Raw genomic sequence first — 18,033 nt, forward strand, 5'->3', positions numbered from 1 at the left:
GGGGGAAAGGCATCCTGAAAGAGCCATCACATGGGGGGAGGGGGCTACAAAATGACAGAGAAAGAACGCAGAGCTGGGGCTTGAGATAGAGGCAGGAATGAAAAAGACGAAAGAATGAGAAGAGGCGTGCGGGGGTGTGGCGATGGCTGGGGTTTTGGAGAGGAAGGGAGCAGGGTCCTCAAAAAGGTGAAATAATTGGAGAATGTACCTGTGCCAGGTACAAAAGGGAGAACCTTTCCTTCTGGTACCTTCTTCTCACATCCACACCCCTCCACACCCACACATGCACATGTGCTCAAACACACCCACGTGAGGTGGCTGGGACTTCTCTGGAACCGAGGCTACACACTCAGGGACCCGAGGGGCAGCCCGGAGAGGCAAGGCTGAATGGGTGGGGGGTGACATCACTGGTCAGTCCCCAAATATCTGAATGTCAAGCGTGGAAAAAAAACTTAGAGACCACACAGTCTAATCCCTGTCAAAGGTCCTTCATCGTGGTTTTATCCATTGGAAAACTGAGATCCTGAGAAGGAAAAGTCTTGCCCAGGGCCACCTGGTGGCAGAAGCTGGGCCATTGGTCAAGACTCCGACCCCCAGGCTGGGCCCTCTATTTCTAATTAGGGCTGAGCTCAGCATTGACCATGTGCCTGAGTCTGCAAGGCATCCTGGGAGCACGGAGGAGCAATCAGGAGGACTGGCATGGAGAGTGTCAGGTGATCTGTGGCCCAGCGCCCTGTACGGACCCAGCACACCCCAGCAGGGCCTGAGGGCTCTGCTCCGAGCCCAGAGGACAAACACTGGCCTAGGATCAGAGGGCCAGGTCAAACTCAACTCCGTCACACTCCACATATGACACATTTCCCCTTTGAGCATTAGTCTCATGTCTGTAAAAACAGTTGGACACTCTGTGTTGTGTGTAACAGATAGCACAGGGGTGAGCCATGGTCCTCAGCATCCACCATCCACTCCTCTCTTCCATCTTAGGGATGGGGGAGCTAGGGGCGGTGGATGAGGAAGGCAGCAAGGCTTGAGAAGAATCGAGGAGGGGCAGATGTGCAGGAGCACGCTGGCGATGACCCTGGGTGGTTTGAGGTCTTCTTAGCTGTGGGCTCACCATCTGGCAGCCAGGCTAGGGGGTTGATGCAGTGGGAAGGTCAGGTTGCTGTAAGGCACAGTGATGGAGATCTGCGGAGGGAGGGTCTGTGAGCAGGCCACGCTCACAGGTCCAACCCAGGTCTGGGCCATTTCTGGAGCACCAGACCCCCTAAGAGCTTGTTCACTGGACAGTGGCTGGGAATTGAGGCAGGGTCTTGGATCGAGATTACTTTAATTTTATTTTTCTTATCTCATCTTTCTAAATGGTCATTATTTTAGTCATGGTCAAATAAACTGGAAAACACAGAAGAGCAAAAATGCAATAAAAATCATCAGGTAGCCCACCTCGGGGAATGACTGTCATGACCATTTTGCCTTATTTCCTTCCATACTTTTTTCTATGCAGATATGTAAGTGTTTATTTGGGTCACATTTACTTTTTTGTACGTTTTTTGTTTGTTTCCTTGTTGCTTTTCCAACTGGTTCTGAACAACCAGAACCGTCTCATGAGTTAAGGCCACTGAGCCATTGCCACATCTAGAGAACTAGGGGACAAGGCACGGGGTCCGCCACAGAAGAGCTGGGTTTGAACTAACTTGCTAGCCATGCGATCTTAGGCAAGTCACTTCACAAGAGGAATGATTGAGGGTTGGGGAAGCAAATAGATCCCAACCGAAGAAGCCTGGGCGGGAGGGATGTGGGCACGGAACCGTTTTCCTTGAGAGAGGTCAGGCCTGGGTCCAGGTGCTCCCAGGCTTAGGCTTAGGCCTGGGCCAGGACCACGGTTTCTTGACGAGACGAGGAAGCACTTTCTAATCTTCAGAACTGCGTGCAGAGAGAATGGGCTCCCTGTCACCGAAGGGCAGCAAGCGGGGCCGGCCAAGCATTTCACCGAGGTGTTCTAGCAGCACACACCTAGGTATCAAGATGAGCCTGGACTACGTGTGTTGGTGCTCTCCTTCCCACCCTCCGAGTCTGTGGTTCTGGCCCTGGAGCTTGGCTTACTTTCTTTTGTATCGTCTACCAAAGTATGTCCCAGAATTTAGACTTTAGACTTTCATAGCCCCATAAAATTTTAAAAAATTTTTCTCTTTCTGAGGAAGGACTAGCTAGAGATGCCAGAGTTCCAATTTTGCCAAGTAAGGACATTAAAAAATATGTCAACCACAATCACCATCATTTTTTTTAAATGTTCATTTTAGAACAAAAACGTAAGAAGGATCTAATCCAGAAGCAAGAACAGTTCTTTCCATCCACATCCCTTTCTGTCCTTATTTTTTTTCCCCTTTGTTACTGGTTGTCAAGGACCTTGTCACTCACTATTCCTGGTCCTCAGACTAACTTCTGGGGATTTAGATTTAGCACGAAGGTTTCCCTCTGTGTCTTTCCGATCCTGGACGAAACAGAAAACTTGTTTCCCAAAAAGAGCAAGGAGAGGTTTGCTGGGAGGTGGGGGCCTGAGTGACCTTGTGTCCTCTACAGCCCCAAGGATGGGAGCTGCGTGACTCACACTGCCCCGAACACATATGTGGAAAAGGCTTTGAGGACGGGACCCCAGGGAGCTCCGGGCACTGCAGTAACTTGGCTCAGGGTCTTGAGTGGTCTGGGAAGAGTGTTCTGTTTTCTTAGTTTGGTTTCACTCGGGGAAAACGTGAGTTGGTTAGTATTGGGAATAGGGTCTGCCTGTCAGCGGGGAGCCAGGCGACAGAGCAGCCTGGGCAATAGAGGGTAGTAGGAAAAGCTTGCTGACAAGGATGCCCTGCCTTTTCCACTCAGAAGATTTCTGTTTTCTTTTTGTCTGCTGCTCTGTTTGATGTCTTTAAAAGTGAATTAGCTCAGCGTTTCTGTTCTTGTAAATAACAGTCCTGCTTTCTGTAAACACGGATGAGTGGTGGCGTGGTGTGGCCTCAGTTTCTAATTTCCGGGCCCAGGACGGCGGGTGGCAGGACCTGAGGGAAAATCTCAGGGTCTCAGAGTAGGTCTGGTGGATGTTTGCACAGTGAACGGGGCCGCCACACTCCTCTGGCCTCTTTCCACCGTCCACTCTGGGGTTCCTGATGACAGGTGCTCTGTGCACAGCCCAGCCTTTACTACATACTATCTCAGCATCAGCTCCGTACAAGCACAAAAAGGTTCGGAAACCTGCCTGGGGTGTCAGGAGGCCCTCCAGCTGTGGCTCCCGAAGTTTCAACTCCATCTTGTTTTCCATCTATCCCCAATTTTTCTGAGCCTTTCTGAAGCCTGCTTATAGGCTAGGCCTATCTGCTTAGAGCAGCTTGCCAAGAACTCACTCCCAAGGCTTTCAGCACGAGAGGTCCTCATGTTTATTCAGCCTTTCGAGAAATCTCCAAAGTAGGAGGGGCAGGGATGGGAGTGTATTTTTTAATTATTTATGTAGTTAGTTAGTTTTTTAAGTCAAAATTACTCAAGCCTGCCAAGAGTCACGTTGCCTTGTGAGGATTACTCTCTCATCTCCCTTTTCAGCTCTTGGCTGATTTTTGCTATTTGCTTCCATATCTCTTGTATTGCCCCCTTCGTGACATCTCAGCCTTGAACTTCCCCCCGGAGAAGGGGTTTAGCTCTCCCCACACCTTAGGCCCATCCTGCACATTGCTCCCTCCCCCTGCCCTCCCAATGTAGTTGTATAATAATATGGGTCATAGCAGTATTCATTGTTACATTGTCATGGCTGCATATGATATTCAGAGCTGAGCCATGAAATAGACTAGGGTTATGTTTTCCTTTGGTTATAACTATGGTTATGTTGTCTTTCCTGGTATAATCATTGTTTTTGCTTAGTTTTCTGTGTGAAGTCGACACAAACCTCTGCCGATTCTCTAAATCTCCTCTAAAGGCATTCGGAAATGAGATCTTTCCTATACATTCAATTTTCTTGGAAAGGTTTCTCTCGGAGCCTCCACTAACTTGCTCTAATCAGGGCCACTCGCCCTCTGAGCCTGGTACATGTCGTCTTTCTGGGATCTCCTTTCACAATCATCCGGATTTCTTTTCGCCTCTCCCTTGGATCTGCCATTTCCCGCCTTCCTCTCTCTCTCTGTTTACTCCCTTGTTTTGGTGGAGCACATCCTCTCGAAGCATCCTGATAAAGGGTACGCGAAGGTAAATGTTTCGACACCTTACATATCTGAAAATTGCTTTATTCTCCCCTCACACTGAATTGAGAGTTTGGATGGAATTGAATTATAGGTTGGACATCAATTTTCTTCAGAATTTGGACAGCATCACTCTATTGCATTTTAACCTTTACTGTTGTGATTGAGAAGTCCAAAGCCTTTCTGTTTCTTGGTCTTTTTGGTGACCTGGGTGGGGTTTATCAGCTGGAGCTTTCCTGGAGCGTGAGCGGAAGGGGCCATTTCTTGAGGACACTCTAGAGGAGACAGGAGTAGCATCCTGGCTGCCAGTACTTGAGCTGAGTCGGGAAAGAGGGCTGGTAGAGTCTCAGACTTCAGCGTGTGTGTATTTATTTATTCTCTAGTTCTCAAACGTGGCTGATGTCCCCAGAGCAGAAAGCCTCTGTTATACTCATCCCAGAGAACAGCCTTCGAATCTTCTGCAGGGGTTGAGGAAGGGCAATCACCCCTCAGCATTGAGTGGCGGGGGGAGGTCTAGAACTCCAACTGTTTTTCAAGACTTTCAATCAATCCTCTTTTTAGCCGACCTCTATTTCCAGTGCGACCTGGTGCTTCCAGTTGCAGAGCTTTTAGAAGGTTCTGGGATGTAGAACAGGTTGAAAATAAACTTTTCCCACTGCCGATTCAGGGCCCTGCCCTCTCGTGTCTGCTGGGTCACTTACCACTCATTCATCTGCTTCCCATGCGTGTCACTGTGTATCTGCTGCTGTTCTCGTGTGTTCTCTCTGTTTTTGTAGGTCATGCCTCTAAAGACTCCCTTTACTTTACTTTTACTGGGTGTCAGAAGGGAAGGAGAATAGATGCAAATGTTTAACCCGTCATCTGTATGACGAATAAGACCTGTATTCCTGATGTTCAGTAAAACATCTCAAAACCACTCTCTCTTCTTGTTGCTGTCTCAGAATCTTCTGCACACACAGCAGCTGCTCACTGGCCCCCTCCGCCTCAGACTTTTCTCTTGTTCTCTCCACTCCCAACTTCCAAAATGTTCCATTTGGCTGGGGACCTCAGAGCCTTGCTCCCATGCTTTCCTGTCCCCACACCATGCTTCAGCCCAGCAATACTGCTCTCTAGGCGTCCCCTCCTTCCCCAAGGACCCCTGGGAAATGTCACTTCTTGTCCTATTGATGATTGGAGGGAAATTCCCATGGATAAAAGACGTTTTTTATTTGAGTCTGATGAATAGGGGTCCTCACACCTGGTACTCATTCATTCACCCCATAAGTAGTTACTATGAATTTCCTATGCACTGTGAACCGAATGAGGTCTTGGGGCCTTATAAGGCCTTTTCTCAGGAAATTCAGCGTTAAGAACAAATGGGAGAATCACAAAACTTGGAGCTTTTCAGAGCTCAGATTCTTGACTCCAGCCAAACGCTGGGGCCCAGAGAGGCTCACCCAGGCTACCTAGTGGGCACGGTCCTTCCTAGAGAGATCCAGCGTGAGACACCTTGGTCATGCTCTATCAGCAATCCTTCCCCACTTCTTAGGATGCTGAGTGGCTTCTGGGGCAGCCAGGCCGGTCTGGACACAGAACCCCTCCTTGAGGGCCCCAGAAGGACCTCTCTAGTGCTGCCCTAAGGCTGAGCCAGGATAGCACTTGGCCCTCTGACACCTGCACTAATTCATGGCAGCCCTCAGCTGGCTGAGTTATTATCCACGTTGACAGCTGGGGAGGCAGGTCAAAGGGGATAAGCAATCAGTCCAGTGAAAACTTCACTATTACAAATGCTTGTCTTGCTTCGTCTTGCAGAGCCCTGGGCTAGAAGGAGTCCCAGAGGCCTTTGGGCTCCTGAACCCCTTTTACATGGGTGATGGCACACCTAGAGAGACTCTGAATCTGCCTGTTCATCTGAGAAGAGGTTGGGTTGGGAAGGAAGGCAGTGCCTGGACTCCAGGGATCGTCCCGTACATTTTTTGATCAACTTGGTCAGAGCCTTTTCATGGCCACCACCTCACTCCCAAGGGTGGACAGGCCTTGACAGATGAAGAAACCGAGGCCCAAAGAACGGACACGACTATATAAAGTCACAGGGCCCATCAGAGGCTGAGCTGAGGTGTCTCCCACTCCAGCCTAAACTGTTTCTATTTCCACCACATCCTGAGGAAACTCCATTTGAGATTTGATCCCTGGTGAGGAGCCGGCCTGCCCACTCCTAACATTCACCTCTTGGCTCCCATGAGCTCGGAACACTCCTCTGAGCCCACTGTATTCAGCCAGAGGGCAGAAAATTGAGCACGAAGGGAAGGCAGCGAGCGTGCTGGGAGGGATACCTCTGATCGCCCATAGCCCAGACCAGGACAGCTGGACCCAGTGATAATCCTCATGCTGTATTTAGGCCACTGTCTGGTCCCCTCCCTCACACTCACTCTCCCTGGCTTGCTAAAAATAGAAGCAGATTGCTCGGTGATAGCAATTCTACTTTCCAGCCCCAAACATCCACTGCCATTAGTCATATGCTTCATGGTTGCAAGCCCCTGTTCATGCTCTGCCTCGTATGACTCTCACAGCAGGTCTGTAAAGCACAGTGGTATTTCCCAATTCTACAGATGGGGAAATTGAGTATGTGAGAAGTTAAAAGCTCTATGCAAAGCTACAGAATGGCAAAAATACATTTGCACCCAAGACCTGTTCATTCTTCTCCATACTTTTCCATCTTCTGGGAAAGATGAATGGTCACTAAGCAGGTGACATGTGTGTGTACATGTCTACATGTGTGTACATGTATGAAACAGGGGGAGGAAGAAGGATAGGAAGAAGCTGTGGCCTGGACAGTTGGTGACGTGACTGAGAGGGAATGGCTTTTCCCCTCTTTAGCTAGGACGCCCGCCCGAGCCCATGTGTGTTTTGGGGAGGCCTGTACTTAGGTCCACTCAATATGGGCGCGCCCCTCCCAGAGCCTGACCTCTCAGGCTCCTGCGCCAGGCCTGGGGATTATCTGATTCCCAAGACCCCAAGCCAGGACCCACCGCTAGTGCCTGAGCAGGACAAAAGTTCCACTGAGAAAGGAAGAGAGAACAAAGGACAAGGCTTGCCCAGCCTTCCAGGATCCCAACCCATGGCCCCACCTCACAGGGCCTGAGGGTGCTCTGAGCCTTTCATCTCTGAGAGACCCATCCCTCTTCCCAAAATAAATACTTGGGCTGACCCAGTGCCTCCCCTAATGGAGCTGGTAACTTTAGCTCCCACTCACCCAGGGCTGCAGGCATGGCCACCTCAATCTACTCAGCAGAGTTAGGCCAGCTGGCCTTCCTGTCCCACACTCCCAGCCTGCTCTGCAATCTGTGCTGTGCCTGGCACTGTGCTGGGATGTTGCACACACATCATCTCATTTAATCCTCAAAGTAACCCAATGAGAAGGGAGTTATTATCCTCATTCGCAGCTAGGGAGCTTGTCCACATCACACAACTGATGAAAAGCAGCAGAGTCTCAACCTCTAGCAGCACCCCTCCCCCACCCCCCACCCTCCAGTGGGAGGGTCCTGATTCCTTGATGCAGAGTCAGAGCTGGGAGGGCAATTTGGCAGCTGGCTCCCTGCATTTTCTAGCATCATTAGAGCTTTTTCTGACAACTTCATCAGTTAGCAGGGCTCAGAATTGGCAAAAATCCTTATTTAGACATTCAGCCAAAGAATTAAGAAGTGGTTGGTTTCAGATAAAGCTCAGTGGTGTAGGACGCAGTCTCTGCTCTGAGCCACAAAAAGATGGGACCACGGCCTCCAGCCTTGGCCAAGCTACTAACACCAGCAGCCTCGAGCACGTCACAGCTTTTCTCTGGGCCTCGGTTTCCTCTTATTCCAAATGGGCGTGTCATGCCTCCCACACAGGTAGTTAGGAAAGCCTGAAAGCGGGGTGAGAGCTCTGAGTTCCAGTTTTAGCTTTTCCCTCCTCCGGATGATTGGTCTTGGGCTGATTCTTTCCTTTCTCTTGGCCTCAACTTTCTACCTGGACTCCAGGACAAGGCACAGATGACCTGTGGCTCTAAGCTGGGGGGATGGGTGTGGAGGGAGTGTGTGGGGATGGCCAAGGGCAGCCCCCTTCCCCAGTGCATCCTGGGTGGGAGGTTCTGTACCCTGCAGTGGCTGCCTATGCACGATACCTCTAGAAAGGGATGATGCATGGGACTCCCGACTACTCGCCTGGGTGTGATTTGCTCAACTCAAATTTTGTATTGTTATCTCAGGGCGGAAACTGGAGAGGTGTTTTGTTTTCGTTTGTACAGAGCTTGAGCATTCTCCTGCCACCTCACACGTTACACCTTATCGACCCTCTTAACAATCTCGCTCTGTTATTGCCTTTGGTTCACGCAGGGGGACATTCACGCAGGGGGACATTCACACAGGGGAACATTTAGGCAATCTGCCCACAGTTTCCCAGCTGATACTCGGGAACGGCCAGAATTCAACCAGGACCATTGACCACAAGTCCAGCTCCCCTTGCCACACTTCTACTTCTTGAGAAGTATTTCTCATTCAGCCAAACCTACCCAGGCCTTTGATGGATTCTGTCAATGATTCATGATTTCTCTGAAAGCTCCCAAGAGTGCAATATATTACCCTTGCTTGGAGCGCACGAGAGGCTGATTGCCGTGAAAGGAGAGTAGACTCTAGAGCCAGACGGGCCTGAGTCAGAACGCTTCGGGATGGGTCATTCAGTTCCTCGGCCTCGGCTTCCTCACCCTTCTCACGGGAATGACAAGTCCCCTTTACAGAGCTGCGTCAGGATTCAGTGAGACGTGCGTCCCAGCCCGCTCTCGGTGCACACACCGTGTCATCGCTCTTCCCTGTGAGAGGGACCAGGAGCTCAAGGCAAGAAGGGCTGGCTCCAGTGCCGGCTGAGGAAGTGGAGGCTCCAGCAGACGGAGGGGTTGTCTGGCAGCAGAGCCCGCAGTGACAAGGCTGGGTTCCCGCGGTGCCCTGGCCCCACTGGGGTCCGCCCGCTGGGAAACGTTCGTGCAGGCAGAGGTGAGAAGTGAACCCGGGCTTCCTTCCAGAGGCGGTGCCTCCTCCCCTGCTGCAGATGACACTGACCGGATCATTTAAAAAGTACTGCGCACACCCGAATTCCCCAGCGGCTCCGAGGGAACGGGCTGCAGAGGGCTTGGGGACATGCTTGTCCAGCACCCTGGTCCCAGTCCTGCGCTCTCAGAGTACAAGATAAACAAACCCCATCTCAGATTTTCAAGAGCCCTGGTCCCCAGGGCCTTCCTCGGCCTGCTGGCTCGAGGCTTTATTCCACTCATGTCTTTTCTGATAACTTCATCTGTGCCCCCAGAGACCTCGGACTTGTTTAAAAATAGAGAAATAAACAACATTGTTCCTGAAGTGCCCCCTCCCGCCTTTGGGCCTCCTAACGAGGTGCTGGCCGGGCTGGTCGGGGCTCTGTTCCCAGGATTTTCGACCCTCTGCAGGCTCTGGCATGCGGCCCCCTCCGCGGGGACTATACGCTCTGCAGCTTTGAAGGGCTTCCCATGAGCCTGGTGTCGGGGCGCGGGGAGTGGAGTGTGCTGCCTGCCTGGAGCTGTAGGCCGCTGGGGCTCCAGGCAGCTGGGATGCGGGGACACATTCGCCCAGGCCCAAAAGGCTAGGCCAAGCTCAACACAGGCCCGACCACAGAAGGGGCCTGTGGGGGAACCGTCTTCTTCTCTTAGTTCGAATGGAGTGACAGGCCCCTTCTGTGTGCTGGACATGGATGAGTCCCCCAGAACTCAGCCCCTCCAGTCTCTCATGCTCATTAGGCTTGTCGTTGGAAGTCCTGGACTGGAGTTTGCAGTTTGTATATGACCTCAGTTTTCCTTGTCGAAAAAATGGACCTCACGATAGCAGTCCTGCCCACCTCAGAGGGTTTTCCTGAAGACTGGATGAGAAGATGGATGGGAACAAGCTAAAATGCTCCGGGAAGAAGAATGGGATTTCGGGCAGCATTCATACAGTAGCAGCATGGGGGTGGGGTGGCTGTGTCCGGAAGCGAGCAGGGTACCCGGCCAGCCCCCAGGCTACTAGAGGGACCCAGAGCAACAGCACTGAGAAGACAGCTAAGAAATGAGGGAGTTCTGCCTCAGGGAAGAACGGGAAGGACAAAACCCGCTTTATAGATTTGCTGGTGGGTGGAAGAGGAGTTTGATTTGGCCCAAGGGGAGCACTAAGGCGAGTGAGAGAAGGTGACACTGGGGTTCATTTCAGTTGCCCCCAGGCTAAGCAGTCTTGGAAGCAAGACTAGGCTCCCATTCAGAGAGCAAGGTCCTTGTCCCTGAGGCTTCCCAGCCTGAGCCAGGCTGAATGCAGCGCAGGGGTGTCAGGCTTCGGGGGCGAGGGCCCACTTGCCCAGGAATTAGAAGCAGAAACTAGGAGCAGAGGTGATCAATGTCCGTCCATCTGCTGAAAGTCCCTGTGTCCTGAGTCTCAGCCAGGCTCTGGGAGAGGGGTCACCCTCCTTCTTCTTTCTGCCTGAGGTCAAGTGCCAGAGGATGTGCTCCCAGCAGGCCAACCCAATATCAAGGGGGACTGACAAGTGTCCTGACCAAGACACCACCTCGCAAGCAGCAGAAAAGGCAATGACCAGAAATGCGTTCTTTTTGGCCATGGCTGGAGCACCTATTTCATCCTGACTCCTGGCCCCTGTTGACCCAGAGCCCCTCTCTTGTCCTGTACCCCTTAAATGCCCCCAGGACTCAAGAGGCCCCCTTTTAGAAGGCTAGTCATGGAGCAGCTGGCAAGCAGCTCTGAATCACAGACTGGTTGGTTCCTCCTCTGCACTCGTGGCCAGCTGCGTCTGCTGTCTCTCCTGGGAAAATGACCTCTGGGAACAGGGAGACTTGCCAGGAGAAGCGAGGCTGCCCATCAGGGCCAGGCAATTGAGGTGGCCCTGCCTCCATCCTCAAGTGCCATCCTTCTTAGAGAGACCTCTGAGCCAGCAGGGACCCTGGGGAGAAAGAGAGGCTGGGACTAAAGTAGGGAGGAGGCAAGAGAATTAAAAATGTTAAATCAAACTACGTTTAGAGACTGCAATATGCTGATCAGCCCCGCAGCCAGGCCAGGAGGACACCTGCAGAACAAAGATTTCTGCTGGAATCGCTAACAGCCCATTCCCCACACCTGCGACGGGTAACGGGCACCAAGAGTCATTCCCTATGGCTAAAACCGCCGAGAACCTCTGGATTAAAGGCTGGTAACTGCCAGCAGACCTTTTACTTTACACATTCTTACCTTTTCAGTTACAGACCCCTCCCCTTCCTCACTGTATGTCCATATCAAAGGAAATGGGTTAACAAAGTCTTTTAAACCATAGCTCACAAGAACTGAATAATGATATATAAGCTGAATTCCCTGAACACTCAGGGTCCTGCTCAGAGCCTTTACTCTGTCTCACTCTCTGCCTGAGAGAAGACGACACTCTGTGGAGTGTGGCCCCTTTTCTGATAAACTTTCCTTTTGACTCTAGCTTTGGGGAATTGGCGTGTGTGCGGAATTCTTTCTTCACTCTCCGCCAAAAGACCCTCTTCTTCTCTTGGTACAGGGCTTGGTCTCCCTGTCACTTGGGGAAATTTGCCCCGTCCTGCATCAGGACCACTGCGTCTCGCCAGACATGCAAACCAAGAGGGGAGGACAGCAGCAGAAGGGAGCCGATGATGCTTTAAAAACCCGGTAGAATTATCAGAAAAATGCTCACTAGCTGCTAGTTAGCAGCCTCTGCGGCTATGTACTTTGAATGTATCTGGAAAGGTACAGACACAGACCATGAGATGAACTGCGGCCTTTTTCCACTGACTTTCATCCTCATCGAGTGTTTCCTGTCAGGCCTTGCAGGAGAAGTGCAGCCCCCAGAATCTCACTGGGTCTGGGAGCCGAGTCCAGCTCTGCCTGGGGCCCAGCCCTTGCTCTGCAGATTGCAAAGCAGAAAAGAGATGCAAAAACTCTTGCTTCCCACTCACCAGGAACGAAAGCTTGTTTGCTTGCTTAGCAAATTGTCTCTGGAGCATACTTTCTTTTTTTACTTGCTTTTTATTTATTGTTAAAATAGCACGTCAGCATTAAAATACATTTTCTAAAAGTAATTCTTTAGCATCCAACCAACCACCCTAACAGAAGTTGTCACTTTGCTATTTTCTTTTGCCACGTTTTTCCCCTATGCACATTTTATTTTACATCACTGTAGACAGAAACATAATTTTATTTTGTGCTTTTTTCCCCATTAGGCGTTAATGTTTTTTCGTGCTGCTACACACTCTGTGTAATTATCTTTTTAATGGTCGCGTAATTGCATCGTGTTCTGATTTACTAAACCACCCTCTCAATGCCGGACACTAACGCTGTTTCCAGTTTTGGAATTTCTTATTTTGCTGCTATAAATAGTTTTGCAATAAACATCTTTACATTTTATTTTCTTCATTTTTAAAAATTATTTTCTTAGTTTAGATTTCCAGGTTCTCCTTGGAGGCATTAGAAAGACAGGGCCATCCGCATTTTGAATTATAGAACCATTAAAATGACAATAATACTGACTATATGGCAACAGAGAAAAACATTTATGCCTTGAGGAGGGGGGAAAAAGCACAAAAAAACCTGGGCTCTTAAATATCTTCAGTCCAAGTCGCTGATAAAAGATAAGGCCATGTGACACGTTACTAGAGACCTTTCTTCAAGTCGACATAGATGCATAAAGGTCATTGCGCATGTGGCTTCTCAGTAGACACTTGTGCGTGTGTTGTGCCTGAGCTGCAGGGGCTCTAGCGTTGCTGAGGCCAGAACCCCTGGGCTGCATCAGCTCTCCCAGCTTCTCCTGCTGACTTTGTGGCCAGCTCCAGCCCCGGGCCTCCTCCTCCCATACTGCCATTCATTTGATACCATCCTGGAGGGAGCTGCTGTGGACCAGGGTACAGAATTCCACATCACTCCTGTGACCCAGCATTGGCTCACTCTGCCACCCCCACCCCCACCCCCCGCTGTCCCGGCAAATGCCAGGAATCACAGGACACTTTTCACTCCTCTCCTTGGTTCTCCTTGAGGTGGCATCGCCACCAATCATAGCATGTTCCTTGGCACTCAGCCTAGACCCGCCTGCACACCAGGAGCCCGACACCTCCGGATGCATTTTTTTGCCCCCATGTTGATGCAGCATCTTCCTGGAACATACTCTAAGCAAAGAGCTCGTGTCTGAGGATCAGGCAGACCTGGGATCAAGTTCCTGCTCTCGGTCTTATTTAGTTATTTAACCTCTGTGCTCTTCAGTTTTCTTTATACGATGAACTTACTGAAATCTACCTTTTGGGTTAACGTAAAGAATGAATGGTGATAGCACAAGCGACTGTGGCTGGAACAGTACCCGATATATAGTAAGTGTTTAGCAAGCTCCAGTTCCTCTCCTTCCTGCCTATCCTCCTTGGGACCAAGAGAAAGCATACATATGATTCAGGTGTGGCGCCTAAGAGGTCTGGGCCGGCAGTAGGCACTTACTGAATGCCTAGGTAATGATGAATCATGGCTGGCTGGTGGGGCCCTTAGCAGTCAAGGGCAGCCTGATGAGGTCGGTGTTCTGTTTTCAGGATATAGGGGAAAGACAAGAATAGGAATTGCGGTGGGGTGGGGGGCGGGGGTTCAAAAGTTCAATAATCTAAAATGTCGGGGACTGAAACAGTTTGGACTTTGTAGTGTTTAAAGAGTCACTGGGCGAGAGAGAAAGAGAGAGAGAGAGAGAGAGAGAGAGAGAGAGAGCGCGAGCGAGCGTGAGCGAGCATGTGCTCTTGGTGACTGAGTTGTGGTGTGAGCGCATTTCAATTTATATCAGTTGATGCAAAGTGAAGGGAGAAATAGATCAACTGTTGTTGCTTAGATGTGCTGATAAAAGAGAAATTGTTGTCTTTGAGGCAAAGATATACATCCTACAGAGTTCACAGAAGAACATGTTCCCAGGATGCCCTAGGGTGGGTGTCCCCAAACAGCTGCAAAGCAGCCCCGACACCATCTGAGAAGCCCTCCTGCTTAAAGACAGGAAAGCAGCTTATAAACAGCAGGCTGGAAACAGGAGGCCCTGCTGCTCCCGTGAGAAGCGGAGGAGCTCGGTCCTGGGCAGTTCCCTAAGCTGTCCCGTGCTTGGGCTGCCCTGGGTGACCTCATCACGTTAGTCACAGTTTCCTGCTTTGCACAAACTGCCTTTAAAGTACAGGTACAGGCTGTGTTTTAACAGTTTTTATATGGGCTGTTCAAAACATTGTTTGCTTTTTCCACAGAAGACATGTATAAACTGTTGTTAGGCACCCAGCCTGAGCCACAAGTAGATGCTGCTCATGGGGCAACAGCATTAAAATGGAGAAAGCAATACTCGGGGAGAACAAAATGCATCTGGGGAACTTCTTGCCCCGAAAAATTAAGTCGAAATAGCTGTGAACTGCCTTCCCTCTGATTCTGTGCCCTGCGGGAGCACAGAGCTCTCCCTCATTCTTCTGTTCTTTTATTTGGGGCAGGAGCGGGGCGGAGAGAGCCTGTGAGGGACAAGGAAGAGGGGCTCTTATGTCTCCCTGTGTCCCTTCTGCCTCTTCTCCTGCAAGTCTGCCTCGCTTCCTAGGAACCTGAACCAAACCCCGACCTCTTCACTGATTTCCACAAAACTCCACTCATGCCAAACCCCGTATGCGCTTGGGTGGAGTTGGCTCTGCTGAAGGTTAGACTGGGGGTAGGTGGGTCTCAGGAAGAAGCCCATCTTGGAACATTTGTATCCACCTCCTCGGGGAGCTCCAGGGGCCCCCACTTCTCCCTCCTCCACTGGGCAGAGAGCTCCTCTCTCCGTCCCAGTCTCCGGGAGCAGAAGGGTCTTTCCACTCGCTCATAAGACCCATCTCCCCAGATGCAGGGTTTTTTTTTTTCTTTTTCTCATTCTCCTCGTCATTCGATAAAACAACAAAGCTGTAGGATTGAACCAGAGTCATTCATTCAACAGCAGCTCTTTATTCGGTGCTCCAGGAGCAGCGGTTTTCATCAGACTGGCTAGTGCGGTCAGTGGGAACATTTCCTAAATAAATCTGACAGAAATTGGAAGCGGGAAGTGAGAGGGGAGGCAGCGAAAGGACATGTTTGTAGGAGCGACAGTTTGTCACAGGCGGAAAATTGACTGTGGGCAATGACAGAGAGAAAGAGGGAGGGCCCCATGCGGGTTGGGGTGATGTAACCCGCCTGCCTCTGCAGGGCCTGGCCGTAGGCTGTGGGATTGGAGGGATGCACGGAGGAGGGGAGCTGGGGGAGCAGAAGGAAGCTTTGTGATGTGTCTGTTTGAAATCAATGTTTTCAGGTTGGGCGTTTGCCCTGGGGTGAGGCTAGAAGTTGCCAATGCTGTACACCATCTCCTCCTGCGCAGTCCCCGTCCCCACCCCATGTCTTTGCTGGGTAAGAGGCTGTGTCCTGGAGGGACAGTGGGTGTGTGTGTGCAGCATCTGATGTCATGTCTCTGCCATTTGTTACCATTGTGACTTTGACTAGGTCGCTTAGTGTTGTCTAAGGTTTGGCTACATAAAAACCACCTGGGCAGCTTGCTAAGACACAGATTCTTGGGCCCCACCCCTCAAGGTGCTGCTCAGAAAGCCCAGGGTGGGATTAAGTGAATTTTGATTAAAGGTCTCTGTGGGACTCAGACACACAGCTGGTGTGTTAGCTTCTCTGTGATTCACTGTCCTCAGCTGCAAAACGAAGTTATGCACTCACACGTCAACCCCCTTCATACCCCCTTCTCGCTTTCCTGAGAGTCCCCTGCAGATTTCACAGGGAAGTGGTGCCTCTGGCCACAGTCAGCAGCTGAACCTGAGGAAATGCTGGGCTACAGGTACCCACTGGAGCCAGACTGACATTTCTACTGTCTACTGGCAGGCAGGGTGAGCTCTTGGCAACATGTTTGCCCAGGTAACAACTCTACTTGGGAGTTTGGTTTATTGCTCTGTGGGTGCCTGGGTTGCTGGCGATGCTAATGGGAAGACAGTGAATTTAAGGTGTGGGATTACTAATGGCAGCTATGCTGACTGAGGGCCTGCCAGTGCCAGGAGTTTTGCAAATATGATCTCGTTCAATCCCCGTAAACACCCATGAGCAAAATGATGATTCTGCCTATTTTTACAGATGAGAAAAAGAAGAAGCTCAATGATCTACCCAGGGTCACACAGCTTTCTTTTGTGCTTACTCTTGTTACCTGGGAATATAATATTGTTTAATGTGCTGTCAGACACTGTAGAATTGATCCCAAGCTGTTAAAACCGATAACATATAAATGCAAATATACTTATCTATAATATGAGCAAATTTTGTTTCTTCTGTAATAGATTCGATAAACAAGTGAGGGGATAATTGGTCTTTTTGGTTCCTTTTTTCTTCTATTTCTTTTTTGTCTGGGCAAGTTGTACTACTGAAAAATTGAGACTGTCTAAATCTCAAAAGCTGCAAGATAGCAAAACCTCGTAGATGTCGAATAAAAACTTATTATACTAACTTTTTAGAGTCAGCCTGACTTCAGAGCCTCTGCCCCTTCCACTGCCCACCTCCAGCATCCCTAAGCACAATGCTGGGCTCCTGGGCCACCCCTGAAAACTCAGGCCTGCAGTCCTCTGAGCTTCTCTGTACTAATAGGTAGCTCTTCTGGAAGATTCATCGGGACAATACCAGGCCTAGGTACCCACAGGCCTAGAATCTGAGGAGAGATTGCTTTGGTGGGTCTGAGCCAGGTTCAGGCCACATGGTCCCGTGGATGTTTAATAATATTTAACGTTTTTACTGCCTTTCTTCTCTACTTGTTCCATTAGCTATCCGCCTTCAGCTGCCGGCAGGACACATCCTCAGCCTGTCCCTGCCAACCCATCTGTCACTAGAAGACAGCTCCTACACGGGCCTCTCTGTTTTTAGACTTCAGGAAGGTTGAACATCTAAAAGACAGAGACCATTCCTTTCTTATAAACAACTGGTGGGAAGGATGCCTCTGGGGCCTGGCCAATTGAGGGGGTGCGTTCACCTAAGTGCATTTCTTATCCCTCATGCTACCTGCCTGATCTGCCCTTGGCTCTACCGTTTCTCTGTTCCCTGGTTGGTTTCTCCTTCCGGGCATTTTGTCGGTCCTACCTTCCAGTAACATTACCCTGTCCTAGCTCTTGTCATTTCATTTTGCTTGTACTAAATTCAGAGACTTCTACTCTGCCTGTATCTGAAGACACTTCTGTCAATGCCCAGGCCGAGTATACACAGAGGGCAGAGGTGGTGCCTCCATCATTTGGGGGCTCCACGACCTCGTTCAGTGCCGGCACACAGTAACTTGCCTTATGCATTTGCTACAAGGATTCGAAGTTCAGGTTACGTGCATGTCTTTCATCCCTAGCTGAAGAAGCCACCTCTTTCAGCTCTGCTGATTGTTCTCTGAGCAGCAGCCAACTGGCAGGGGCATGGGACACAGGGTACTAATGCTTCAAACCCTGTGATTTTAAGACATTTTCTTGGAAAAAATTAATATCCGATGGAGTCAAAAGTGCACTGTATACAAAACACTGAATTAGGAGTTTGCATCCCCCTTCATAGGGCTTTAGTTTCCTCTCTTTGCAAAACAGCATGGAAGTATCTATCCTGTCACACCCTCAAGACAGTCATAGTCTAACCCAATGCCTTGCACATAGTAGGTGCTCAGTTCTGTTGGGTTGGAGAACTGACTGAATGACTTCAACTCAACACTGCCACCTTCTGGTCGAGTTACTCCAGTGTTGAAGGATGACTGGGTCCAGACTGAGAACTAGGGATGACTCCTGGGCAATGGGGTTGAAGGAAGAGAC

The 18,033-nt window shown here is 50.2% G+C and overlaps 1 protein-coding gene across 1 annotated transcript in view; it reads left to right on the top strand.

Annotated features, from left to right (window-relative positions):
• CIB4 (calcium and integrin binding family member 4) overlaps positions 1-18,033 on the top strand; it is a 43,042-nt gene that overhangs the window by 5,193 nt on the left and 19,816 nt on the right. The gene's annotated exons all lie outside the window — the stretch shown is intronic.

This window comes from Pteropus vampyrus, unplaced genomic scaffold, assembly GCF_000151845.1.
Source record: "Pteropus vampyrus isolate Shadow unplaced genomic scaffold, Pvam_2.0 Scaffold28, whole genome shotgun sequence".
In the NCBI taxonomy this organism is placed as follows: Eukaryota; Metazoa; Chordata; class Mammalia; order Chiroptera; family Pteropodidae; genus Pteropus; species Pteropus vampyrus.